At 48.2% G+C, this 13951-nt stretch overlaps 1 long non-coding RNA gene across 1 annotated transcript in view; it reads right to left on the reverse strand.

Annotated features, from left to right (window-relative positions):
- LOC118964454 overlaps nt 1–13695 on the reverse strand; it is a 32100-nt gene extending 18405 nt beyond the window's left edge. The window contains exon 1 of the long non-coding RNA XR_005051501.1: nt 13363–13695. This is a non-coding gene — a long non-coding RNA (uncharacterized LOC118964454). The remainder of the gene's footprint in view (nt 1–13362) is intronic.
- Nucleotides 13696–13951: the final 256 nt, after the last annotated feature.

Raw genomic sequence — 13951 nt, forward strand, 5'->3', positions numbered from 1 at the left:
GAAATATACAATGAGATCACTAATCTGCAAGAGATGGAAAAATAGAGAAAATGTATAATTCTACAATTTGTGAAGGAATTATCTGTGGAAGTAAACCAATATTGTAAATATTCTGTTTGTTGTAGCAAAGTGATTCTGCTTGCAGGAGCAAGGTGAGGAAGATGAGAAATACATTTCATCTTAATTGTATCTGCTGGGAGGAAGGTCACCCTTACTGAGACCATCTGGCCATACAGGTGTAATAACTTCAGGAGGATTGTGTGTGTGTGTGTGTGTGTGTGTGTGTGTGTGTGTGTGTGTGTGTGTGTGTGTGTGTGTGTGTGTGTGTGAAAGAGTGTGTCTGTGTATGTGCGTAATGAGAGTCTCCTTAATGGTATTGTTGTATCTACGTGTGTGAGGAGGGGAAGGGGGGTGTCACGGCTAGTCTTCTACAGCATGATACTAAACACACACAAATGAGCATACACACACATAGCGAAGCTTCAAGATTAATGGCACCTGGCTTTGGATATGGCGAAGCGTTCCACTTAGGTGCTCTGAGCACAGGGCTCTTTAATTACACAGACCAAATGGCCTCAGGAGAAAAGGGCCCAAAATACGCCACATAAACAGCTACCCATTACTAGACTGGCCATTACCAATGTATAACACAGCTTGCAACAAACACACACAAATTCACCACTCCTCCTCCAACCCCCTATTTCATCTCATCAAGTTGGACCACACACAAACAGTGCCTTTATCACTGTTTTTGTACGCCAACAACCCCCCTCCAAATACTCTCCCTTCGCCAAACTTATCTTTGGCTGATAGCATTTCACAAGGGTACTTAGCAAGAGGCTTCCAAAACGAGTATCGAATTTGATAAAGTAAGCAGAAAAGAGATGGTGGAGGAGGAAGAGGATTAAGAAAAACAAAGCCTGTACTTCTTAATTGAAGTGCTTACAAAGCATGACACCTGGTCGGACGGACGAGAACTTCTTCTTAAAGACACACCTCACAATACAACCACGTCACCACAATTGTGCAATTTATTTGTTCTATTGGTACTCATATTTTGTACCTGTCAAGAGTTGAATAGATCTGAATAGACATGTCATCAAGACAACCCCGAGGATTCTATCTATCATTGTGGTTTAAATGTCACCTTAAAAGAAACCGGTTTGATGTCCGAGTGATGTACTGAAGGGATCCAGTGGAAGGCACAGTACAAGGAAACAATGGCTGAACAATGGCATAACATCCCTTCACAGAAACAATTGACCTAGGCGGGGAAAGAACAGACAAGACAGGAAGGAACTTTTTCTTCTTTAAAGGAGTGGAGAGTGGATTTAACACAAACCTTGCAATTTACCACTAAACATATTTTATTGTTCAGCACTGCTCTTGGGTCTCCTTGAAGAGATGCTTGGTCTCAGAGCCAGAATAAACACATACTCTGAGACTGTTCTCCCAAGGACTGTGCATACTTTACATGATAACTGCAATGCTGGGGAAACAAAAATAGGCTAAACACAATGATAGTAAATTGTACAGAACAACAGTGAATGTCACCTTTGTTTGGCCTGGGCCATATCCTTATTTTCATGTTCACTTGCAGAGACCCTTTAAAGGCCCACCCCTCTGGTCCCTGTGGGATCTGCAGCACTGCACATCTTCCTGATGTTCCTTCAAGACTTGAATTAGTCTGCGTCCCCTGGCTGTGAAAAGCCTATTGTTTATCGTCACGCCGATAAAGACATCATCATGTTCTGCAGTAAAAAGGCTTCTCTTCAGGGAGGCATCCAATTCAGATTGTTGTCTGCTAGACAGACCTATTTGGCTACTGCAGCTCTGGATTTCCCATTTTAATTTAGGACAATTGCGTTTTAATGGTATTGCGATTGGGCCCCTACCAGGGATTCTGTCCTAATGACCCTGCTCTGAGTCCGCACCTGGTCGATAGGCGTCAATTATGACATCATACAAGACATCGATCTACCTTTTGTGTTGTGCAGAGTAATGGAGAATTATCATTACTGCACTGCCTGGGTTATTTATGAGGGGACATTCAACTCTGGCCATCACTGAGCTGATCCAATGTTTGCATATGTTCTTCGGCATCTAGTATTCCCCATTTTTACCATTTGCTGAACAAGTATTTTTCCATTTACATCAGAGGAGGCTGCTGACGGGAGAATGGCTCATAATGGTGGCCGGAACAGCACACCTGGAAACCATGTGTTTGATGTATATTTTACCATTCCATTAATTCCACTCCAGTCATTGCCACGAGCCCGTTCTCCCCAACTAATGTGTCACCAACCTCCTGTGATTTACGTCATTTAGCAGACACTCTTATCCAGAGCAACTTACAAGGAGCAATTAGGGTTTTGGTGTGAGTTGACTGTACTGCCCTCATGAATAGCCAGGGCAATTTTAAAAAGTCACACCAATCTCTACTGATTTACATTATCAATCAACGGAAAAAAATATTAAGTTAAACCTGCTATTTCTCTACTGCCTTTAATATCACTTCAAGCTACAAGTTATGCTACTGTGCACTGCTTCACTGCTACACTGATCTACCCATTTTGTAGTGTGGATACAAAAAAAGATTAGTGTTATTTACCTTAGAGACATAACCTACCCACTATTATTCTCATATATCATAAAGAGATGCCATAACACAGCAAGTCTCTCCGTCTGCATTAAGTGGTCTCAGTACATAAGAGACTCAGAGTACTTCCCGCTGAATGAATCATTACAACAGCTGGAAGGAACAACACACTGTACCAGCTTTCTCTCTCTCTCTCTCTCTCTCTCTCAATACAGTTCAATTCAAAGGGGTGTATTGGCATGGGAAACACATTGCCAAAGCAAATGGAATAGACAATTAACAAAAGGGAAATAAACAAGGGAAACATTAGTAAACATGACAAAAGTTCACTAATATATATTTATAGATATTTCAAATGTTATATTATTGGCTATGTACAGTGTTGTAACAATTTGCAAGTAGTTAAATAAACAGATAAATATAGTTTTTATTTACAATGTTGTTTGTGCTCCACTGGTTGCCATTTTCTCATGGCAACAAGACACAAATCTTGCTGCTCTCTTTCTCTCTCTCTCTCTCTCTTTTTAAAAGATAGAGGCATAATACATAATAAAGGCATAATACTGTTTTCTAATTGGCTGCTGTCCCTTCCACACTGGGTTCATTGTGATGTTACCGGCAGGCAAGGGTAGAGCGCCTCACAGAGGTAGAGGGGCCCTAAGGCTATCAGTGCTCATTTGCTCAAGGCAGTTTTATGAATATATTACAATAGGTTCAAATGATAATTTAGTCCTTGTTTCCTGGCTGCAGAATTCTTAAAAAGCAGCTACAACTTTAAGTAATTACTAGATTAAACAGTCCTGTCTGATAGGACTGATTAGGTGATGTTTGAGATACATAATAAGGCCAGTGGAATTACAGTCACTCATTAAAAACCCATGACTTTAGTGACTAAAAGCTCATTTTTAGACAGTGTGGGTAGCAGAGAGAAAATGCCAGTTGCTGTAATTAAGGTGCTGTATTTAAAAGACTGATCAGTATGAATCACTAATGTTCAGTATGAGTGGTTGGAGTGCTAGTTAATTAGAGAGGATATAGCTAGGTGACTCTCTTTGTTAGTTAGGGAGAAGTTGGAATTATGGCCCCCATTGGACAGGTCCCTTTCAAGTCTCTATCCCGGACTCCCTGTCCTTGTTCATTCCCCCTCTCTCAACACCCAAATGAGAGGAGAAGGGAGCTTCCCGTCCCCCTGACAGCCTTTCCATTCAGGAAGAGTGGATCCATTCTCCTCCCCGGGACCCAGAGCAGGATCTTGTTATTCTAGTCCTCTCCCTCCGTCCAGCTGCTGACCTACTTCTCATTCCGTACTAGCGATTACCATCTTGGCTCAAACCCTGTGCCAGTTTCATCAGAGGGCCACTTTAATTAATTTCATCCTGAATAACTGTGTGGGTCAGGGCTTTGTGTGGGTGTGAAGGATTCAGGGCGGTATGACCCTGTGAGCTTGACTTTTAATCATGAAGGTAAAGTGGGTTGGTATGTATGAAATGCTGCTTCATGGCATAGATGGAGAAAAAATGACATGCATTGGTTGTGCTTTTTGCACGATTGTCTTTATTTCACACAAGATGAGAGAGAGAGAGAGAGAGAGAGAGAGAATTTCATGTCGGGCTATTGGACGCTGTATAACAGCCTTTAAGTTGTCAAGGCAACCCTCATTAAAGCCTTCTTCATATTAGCATTAGCTCAGTGAATATGTGCGGCCGGTAATGAATGCGGTCCCCTCTCCTCGTTAAGAGCTGGAGTGTCCATTTCTCAAGATTTAACGAGTGGCCGTGTTCATTAAGAGAGGATCGCTCTGAGAGGGGGCAGATGGATGGTATTGGGGCTACTTCCTCACACTGCCCTCACACCAACGGGCAAAATGTAGACTGAGAGAGAGGGACAGAGGAAAGAAAGTCATGGAGAGAGAGATGGGCAGATCCAGAGTATGTGATGGGAGAGACAGACGGGCAGATCCAGAGTATGTGATGGGAGAGACAGACGGGCAGATCCAGAGTATGTGATGGGAGAGACAGACGGGCAGATCCAGAGTATGTGATGGGAGAGACAGACGGGCAGATCCAGAGTATGTGATGGGAGAGACAGACGGGCAGATCCAGAGTATGTGATGGGAGAGACAGACGGGCAGATCCAGAGTATGTGATGGGAGAGACAGACGGGCAGATCCAGAGTATGTGATGGGAGAGACAGACGGGCAGATCCAGAGTATGTGATGGGAGAGACAGACGGGCAGATCCAGAGTATGTGATGGGAGAGACAGACGGGCAGATCCAGAGTATGTGATGGGAGAGACAGACGGGCAGATCCAGAGTATGTGATGGGAGAGACAGACGGGCAGATCCAGAGTATGTGATGGGAGAGACAGACGGGCAGATGCAGAGTATGTGATGGGAGAGACAGACGGGCAGATCCAGAGTATGTGATGGGAGAGACAGACGGGCAGATCCAGAGTATGTGATGGGAGAGACAGACGGGCAGATCCAGAGTATGTGATGGGAGAGACAGATGGGCAGATCCAGAGTATGTGATGGGAGAGACAGACGGGCAGATCCAGAGAAAGTGGTGGGAGAGACAGATGGGCAGATCCAGAGAAAGTGGTGGGAGAGACAGATGGGCAGATCCAGAGAAAGTGGTGGGAGAGACAGATGGGCAGATCCAGAGAAAGTGGTGGGAGAGACAGATGGGCAGATCCAGAGTATGTGATGGGAAAGACAGACGGGCAGATCCAGAGAAAATGGTGGGAGAGACAGATGGGCAGATCCAGAGAAAGTGGTGGGAGAGACAGATGGGCAGATCCAGAGAAAGTGGTGGGAGAGACAGATGGGCAGATCCAGAGTATGTGATGGGAGAGACAGACGGGCAGATCCAGAGAAAGTGGTGGGAGAGACAGATGAGCAGATCCAGAGAAAGTGGTGGGAGAGACAGATGGGCAGATCCAGAGAAAGTGGTGGGAGAGACAGATGGGCAGATCCAGAGTATGTGATGGGAGAGACAGACGGGCAGATCCAGAGAAAGTGGTGGGAGAGACAGATGGGCAGATCCAGAGAAAGTGGTGGGAGAGACAGATGGGCAGATCCAGAGAAAGTGGTGGGAGAGACAGATGGGCAGATCCAGAGTATGTGATGGGAGAGACAGACGGGCAGATCCAGAGAAAGTGGTGGGAGAGACAGATGGGCAGATCCAGAGAAAGTGGTGGGAGAGACAGATGGGCAGATCCAGAGAAAGTGGTGGGAGAGACAGATGGGCAGATCCAGAGTATGTGATGGGAGAGACAGACGGGCAGATCCAGAGTATGTGATGGGAGAGACAGACGGGCAGATCCAGAGTATGTGATGGGAGAGACAGACGGGCAGATCCAGAGTATGTGATGGGAGAGACAGACGGGCAGATCCAGAGTATGTGATGGGAGAGACAGACGGGCAGATCCAGAGTATGTGATGGGAGAGACAGATGGGCAGATCCAGAGTATGTGATGGGAGAGACAGACGGGCAGATCCAGAGTATGTGATGGGAGAGACAGATGGGCAGATCCAGAGTATGTGATGGGAGAGACAGATGGGCAGATCCAGAGTATGTGATGGGAGAGACAGACGCGCAGATCCAGAGTATGTGATGGGAGAGACAGACGGGCAGATCCAGAGTATGTGATGGGAGAGACAGATGGGCAGATCGAGTATGTGATGGGAGAGACAGACGCGCAGATCCAGAGTATGTGATGGGAGAGACAGACGCGCAGATCCAGAGTATGTGATGGGAGAGACAGACGGGCAGATCCAGAGTATGTGATGGGAGAGACAGACGGGCAGATCCAGAGTATGTGATGGGAGAGACAGATGGGCAGATCCAGAGTATGTGATGGGAGAGACAGACGGGCAGATCCAGAGTATGTGATGGGAGAGACAGACGGGCAGATCCAGAGTATGTGATGGGAGAGACAGACGCGCAGATCCAGAGTATGTGATGGGAGAGACAGACGGGCAGATCCAGAGTATGTGATGGGAGAGACAGACGGGCAGATCCAGAGTATGTGATGGGAGAGACAGATGGGCAGATCCAGAGTATGTGATGGGAGAGACAGACGGGCAGATCCAGAGTATGTGATGGGAGAGACAGACGGGCAGATCCAGAGTATGTGATGGGAGAGACAGACGGGCAGATCCAGAGTATGTGATGGGAGAGACAGATGGGCAGATCCAGAGTATGTGATGGGAGAGACAGACGGGCAGATCCAGAGAAAGTGGTGGGAGAGACAGATGGGCAGATCCAGAGAAAGTGGTGGGAGAGACAGATGGGCAGATCCAGAGAAAGTGGTGGGAGAGACAGATGGGCAGATCCAGAGAAAGTGGTGGGAGAGACAGATGGGCAGATCCAGAGTATGTGATGGGAGAGACAGACGGGCAGATCCAGAGAAAGTGGTGGGAGAGACAGATGGGCAGATCCAGAGAAAGTGGTGGGAGAGACAGATGGGCAGATCCAGAGTATGTGATGGGAGAGACAGACGGGCAGATCCAGAGAAAGTGGTGGGAGAGACAGATGGGCAGATCCAGAGAAAGTGGTGGGAGAGACAGATGGGCAGATCCAGAGAAAGTGGTGGGAGAGACAGATGGGCAGATCCAGAGTATGTGATGGGAGAGACAGACGGGCAGATCCAGAGAAAGTGGTGGGAGAGACAGATGGGCAGATCCAGAGAAAGTGGTGGGAGAGACAGATGGGCAGATCCAGAGAAAGTGGTGGGAGAGACAGATGGGCAGATCCAGAGTATGTGATGGGAGAGACAGACGGGCAGATCCAGAGAAAGTGGTGGGAGAGACAGATGGGCAGATCCAGAGAAAGTGGTGGGAGAGACAGATGGGCAGATCCAGAGAAAGTGGTGGGAGAGACAGATGGGCAGATCCAGAGTATGTGATGGGAGAGACAGACGGGCAGATCCAGAGTATGTGATGGGAGAGACAGACGGGCAGATCCAGAGTATGTGATGGGAGAGACAGACGGGCAGATCCAGAGTATGTGATGGGAGAGACAGACGGGCAGATCCAGAGTATGTGATGGGAGAGACAGATGGGCAGATCCAGAGTATGTGATGGGAGAGACAGACGGGCAGATCCAGAGTATGTGATGGGAGAGACAGATGGGCAGATCCAGAGTATGTGATGGGAGAGACAGACGGGCAGATCCAGAGTATGTGATGGGAGAGACAGACGGGCAGATCCAGAGTATGTGATGGGAGGGACAGACGGGCAGATCCAGAGTATGTGATGGGAGAGACAGACGGGCAGATCCAGAGTATGTGATGGGAGAGACAGATGGGCAGATCCAGAGTATGTGATGGGAGAGACAGACGGGCAGATCCAGAGAAAGTGGTGGGAGAGACAGATGGGCAGATCCAGAGAAAGTGGTGGGAGAGACAGATGGGCAGATCCAGAGAAAGTGGTGGGAGAGACAGATGGGCAGATCCAGAGAAAGTGGTGGGAGAGACAGATGGGCAGATCCAGAGTATGTGATGGGAAAGACAGACGGGCAGATCCAGAGAAAATGGTGGGAGAGACAGATGGGCAGATCCAGAGAAAGTGGTGGGAGAGACAGATGGGCAGATCCAGAGAAAGTGGTGGGAGAGACAGATGGGCAGATCCAGAGTATGTGATGGGAGAGACAGACGGGCAGATCCAGAGAAAGTGGTGGGAGAGACAGATGAGCAGATCCAGAGAAAGTGGTGGGAGAGACAGATGGGCAGATCCAGAGAAAGTGGTGGGAGAGACAGATGGGCAGATCCAGAGTATGTGATGGGAGAGACAGACGGGCAGATCCAGAGAAAGTGGTGGGAGAGACAGATGGGCAGATCCAGAGAAAGTGGTGGGAGAGACAGATGGGCAGATCCAGAGAAAGTGGTGGGAGAGACAGATGGGCAGATCCAGAGTATGTGATGGGAGAGACAGACGGGCAGATCCAGAGAAAGTGGTGGGAGAGACAGATGGGCAGATCCAGAGAAAGTGGTGGGAGAGACAGATGGGCAGATCCAGAGAAAGTGGTGGGAGAGACAGATGGGCAGATCCAGAGTATGTGATGGGAGAGACAGACGGGCAGATCCAGAGTATGTGATGGGAGAGACAGACGGGCAGATCCAGAGTATGTGATGGGAGAGACAGACGGGCAGATCCAGAGTATGTGATGGGAGAGACAGACGGGCAGATCCAGAGTATGTGATGGGAGAGACAGACGGGCAGATCCAGAGTATGTGATGGGAGAGACAGATGGGCAGATCCAGAGTATGTGATGGGAGAGACAGACGGGCAGATCCAGAGTATGTGATGGGAGAGACAGATGGGCAGATCCAGAGTATGTGATGGGAGAGACAGACGGGCAGATCCAGAGTATGTGATGGGAGAGACAGACGCGCAGATCCAGAGTATGTGATGGGAGAGACAGACGGGCAGATCCAGAGTATGTGATGGGAGAGACAGATGGGCAGATCCAGAGTATGTGATGGGAGAGACAGACGCGCAGATCCAGAGTATGTGATGGGAGAGACAGACGCGCAGATCCAGAGTATGTGATGGGAGAGACAGACGGGCAGATCCAGAGTATGTGATGGGAGAGACAGACGGGCAGATCCAGAGTATGTGATGGGAGAGACAGATGGGCAGATCCAGAGTATGTGATGGGAGAGACAGACGGGCAGATCCAGAGTATGTGATGGGAGAGACAGACGGGCAGATCCAGAGTATGTGATGGGAGAGACAGACGCGCAGATCCAGAGTATGTGATGGGAGAGACAGACGGGCAGATCCAGAGTATGTGATGGGAGAGACAGACGGGCAGATCCAGAGTATGTGATGGGAGAGACAGATGGGCAGATCCAGAGTATGTGATGGGAGAGACAGACGGGCAGATCCAGAGTATGTGATGGGAGAGACAGACGGGCAGATCCAGAGTATGTGATGGGAGAGACAGACGGGCAGATCCAGAGTATGTGATGGGAGAGACAGATGGGCAGATCCAGAGTATGTGATGGGAGAGACAGACGGGCAGATCCAGAGAAAGTGGTGGGAGAGACAGATGGGCAGATCCAGAGAAAGTGGTGGGAGAGACAGATGGGCAGATCCAGAGAAAGTGGTGGGAGAGACAGATGGGCAGATCCAGAGAAAGTGGTGGGAGAGACAGATGGGCAGATCCAGAGTATGTGATGGGAGAGACAGACGGGCAGATCCAGAGAAAGTGGTGGGAGAGACAGATGGGCAGATCCAGAGAAAGTGGTGGGAGAGACAGATGGGCAGATCCAGAGAAAGTGGTGGGAGAGACAGATGGGCAGATCCAGAGAAAGTGGTGGGAGAGACAGATGGGCAGATCCAGAGAAAGTGGTGGGAGAGACAGATGGGCAGATCCAGAGAAAGTGGTGGGAGAGACAGATGGGCAGATCCAGAGTATGTGATGGGAGAGACAGACGGGCAGATCCAGAGAAAGTGGTGGGAGAGACAGATGGGCAGATCCAGAGAAAGTGGTGGGAGAGACAGATGGGCAGATCCAGAGAAAGTGGTGGGAGAGACAGATGGGCAGATCCAGAGTATGTGATGGGAGAGACAGACGGGCAGATCCAGAGAAAGTGGTGGGAGAGACAGATGGGCAGATCCAGAGAAAGTGGTGGGAGAGACAGATGGGCAGATCCAGAGAAAGTGGTGGGAGAGACAGATGGGCAGATCCAGAGTATGTGATGGGAGAGACAGACGGGCAGATCCAGAGAAAGTGGTGGGAGAGACAGATGGGCAGATCCAGAGAAAGTGGTGGGAGAGACAGATGGGCAGATCCAGAGAAAGTGGTGGGAGAGACAGATGGGCAGATCCAGAGTATGTGATGGGAGAGACAGACGGGCAGATCCAGAGAAAGTGGTGGGAGAGACAGATGGGCAGATCCAGAGAAAGTGGTGGGAGAGACAGATGGGCAGATCCAGAGAAAGTGGTGGGAGAGACAGATGGGCAGATCCAGAGTATGTGATGGGAGAGACAGACGGGCAGATCCAGAGAAAGTGGTGGGAGAGACAGATGGGCAGATCCAGAGAAAGTGGTGGGAGAGACAGATGGGCAGATCCAGAGAAAGTGGTGGGAGAGACAGATGGGCAGATCCAGAGTATGTGATGGGAGAGACAGACGGGCAGATCCAGAGAAAGTGGTGGGAGAGACAGATGGGCAGATCCAGAGAAAGTGGTGGGAGAGACAGATGGGCAGATCCAGAGAAAGTGGTGGGAGAGACAGATGGGCAGATCCAGAGTATGTGATGGGAGAGACAGACGGGCAGATCCAGAGAAAGTGGTGGGAGAGACAGATGGGCAGATCCAGAGAAAGTGGTGGGAGAGACAGATGGGCAGATCCAGAGAAAGTGGTGGGAGAGACAGATGGGCAGATCCAGAGTATGTGATGGGAGAGACAGACGGGCAGATCCAGAGTATGTGATGGGAGAGACAGACGGGCAGATCCAGAGTATGTGATGGGAGAGACAGACGGGCAGATCCAGAGTATGTGATGGGAGAGACAGACGGGCAGATCCAGAGTATGTGATGGGAGAGACAGATGGGCAGATCCAGAGTATGTGATGGGAGAGACAGACGGGCAGATCCAGAGTATGTGATGGGAGAGACAGATGGGCAGATCCAGAGTATGTGATGGGAGAGACAGACGGGCAGATCCAGAGTATGTGATGGGAGAGACAGACGGGCAGATCCAGAGTATGTGATGGGAGGGACAGACGGGCAGATCCAGAGTATGTGATGGGAGAGACAGACGGGCAGATGCAGAGTATGTGATGGGAGAGACAGACGGGCAGATGCAGAGTATGTGATGGGAGAGACAGACGGGCAGATCCAGAGTATGTGATGGGAGAGACAGACGGCCAGATCCAGAGAAAGTGGTGGGAGAGAGAGACCAAAGCACAGTGATAGACAGAGAGAGAGAGAAACAGATTGATTAAAAAGGGCCCAACTCTTCCGTGTGATCTGCCTACCTCATCATAGCATCCTCTCCAGCAGCAGGACCACATAGTGGGAAAGACTTAAGATTTTCCACTTCCAGAGTTTACACTTTCAATTCTCCCTGCTCTCCCCTCCAGCTCCTGCTGTTGTCACCAATATTCATCATGACAATGTCCCTGACTCATTTGATATTCTCTCCCTGTTCAAACTGACATCTGCCTCAGAGCCAGTCTGCCCAGAGTGAGAGTCAGAGTGAGAGTTGACATTGTCACTTTTAGTAGAAATACGTACAGGTGCTTTGCTGTAAATGTATCTTAGACAGAAGATGTGTGTGTGTGCGTGGCACATGGGGATTTGTGAAACTTACTCCTCAGTCTGCAGTTTTGCCACTTGCGCAGCCGACTGGTAAGACACTTTGGGAGGGTGGTCACGTGTGCTAGCAAGGCAGAGGTCCGGAGTTCGAGCCTCAGTTTGAGCCGAATCTTGAGTAAGTGGTACTCGCTATGGGGCCGATTCCGACAGGAATTCATGCCTTTCCTATGCACCTCTCAATACTTGGTATTCAGACTTACCTTATTCAGTCGCGTAATGCTCTCTGCAGGTGTGGCACCCTTGCGCTCTCTGAATACATTTAATTCAACCACTGAAAACCCTCCCACTAGCTGGCCAACAGATTTTATTGCAGTTTTCATTCAATAGGGTTTTCAGTTCATTTGTCTTAAGCCATCCCTTTAAATACGGTGTAACTTTAACTCAAATTTTGGCAACAAACAATAGAATACATAGAGAAAACGGGTTCAGAATATAGGGACCAATGAAAGAATGCCATCTATGCATCTTCATCTCTGTTACAGCACCAACTGGTAGATTTAAAAATACTCTGATCTTGTAGATTATTTAGGCAAATTGTATAGTTAGGAAAGTATGTATGAATCATAAAAAAAAACACATTTGGAGAGCCTTTACTCACAAAGTATATTGATGAATAAACAATACAGTGGTTTGATTCGTCCTGAATGTTGTCCATTTCAAGTTCCACCCTTGAAATATTGGAAGGTGGAATTTATTTTACAATAGTCCTGTAAATCAACCCTAATTCTCACTAATCATGGAACTGTATGATAACGGTCCAGTCTTGGTGAACCGTGCGCCAGGCTCCAGGTCTGACTGTCATGCCCTGAGAGATCCTTCTAATTCTCTATTTGGTTAGGTCAGGGTGCGACTAGGGTGGGCAATCTGTTTTCTATTTATTTGTTGGCCTGGTATGGTTCCCAGTCAGAGGCAGCTGTCTATCGTTGTCTGTGATTGGGGATCATATTTAGGCAGCCTTTTCCCACCTGTTGTTTGTGGGATCTTGTTTTTGTGTAGCTGCCTGTGAGCAGCCAAGAACATCACGTTTAGTTTTCTTCTGTATTGTTTTGGTACTGTGCTGTTTAGCCCTAATAAATGTAACTTTTCGTTTGTATTAGTTTTTTTCCCCCTGTGTTCATTGAATAAAGTAAGATGTACTGTGATAAGGTGCGTCTCGGTGAGAGGTGTAGGAGTTAGGCGCAGGAGAGCAGGGATGTCTGAGAAGCGTGTTTAATAATATAGTACACCAATACAAAACGGCACAGATGAAAATCCAAAAACGACACTCTCGATAATCAGAAACCTGGAGGAACAACCACAGTTCCGACACTTACATACACGTGCGTAATAGTGAAAACAATTCAGAAACTCGTGCAAAACGCATGGAGGAACTAACTCAGTTCCGACACTTTATATATATACATGCGTAATAATGAACAGGGAGAGGAGTTACCTTCGTAGAAATCGTGACATGTATGCCTACCACGCTGCACCTGGGTCCGATCCTTCCATCGACGAGCGTGACACTGACTTCCATAATGATTCAAATAGGCTACATATTATTGCACAACATTAGCTTAATATGATCCACTAATGCTAGCAATCCGCAGGAACTTCTCGGTGGCGCCAACTGGTAAGAGGCCTCGAGAGAGCGGTCATGTGTGCTAGCAAGGAAGAGGTCCTGTGTTGAGCCTCAGAGTGAGTCGGATCAGGAGGAAGTGATACTCGCTAAGCAAGCAGCATGACATCCATTATAATGGTGCTGTGACTCGGATATACAGTTGCACTTAGCTGAACACTGGGGTCGCGGTTGAGTAAGTTTGAGGGATGAATGTCGCGCACAGGAGGAAGTGCTAATTAAGCAGCATGACATCCATTAAATGTGCGCACGTAGTATTCACTACCCATATCTTTTACTAAAATATTGTACATGATAACTCTTGAGGGCTTGTGTTAAGGCTCCACTATATTTGCTTACCAGATGTTGGTGAGGTTTTGTTATTGTTGTAGGAAAGGACAAGTTCCAGGAGATATCCAAAACC

Source organism: Oncorhynchus mykiss, chromosome 4, assembly GCF_013265735.2.
Source record: "Oncorhynchus mykiss isolate Arlee chromosome 4, USDA_OmykA_1.1, whole genome shotgun sequence".
NCBI lineage: Eukaryota > Metazoa > Chordata > Actinopteri > Salmoniformes > Salmonidae > Oncorhynchus > Oncorhynchus mykiss.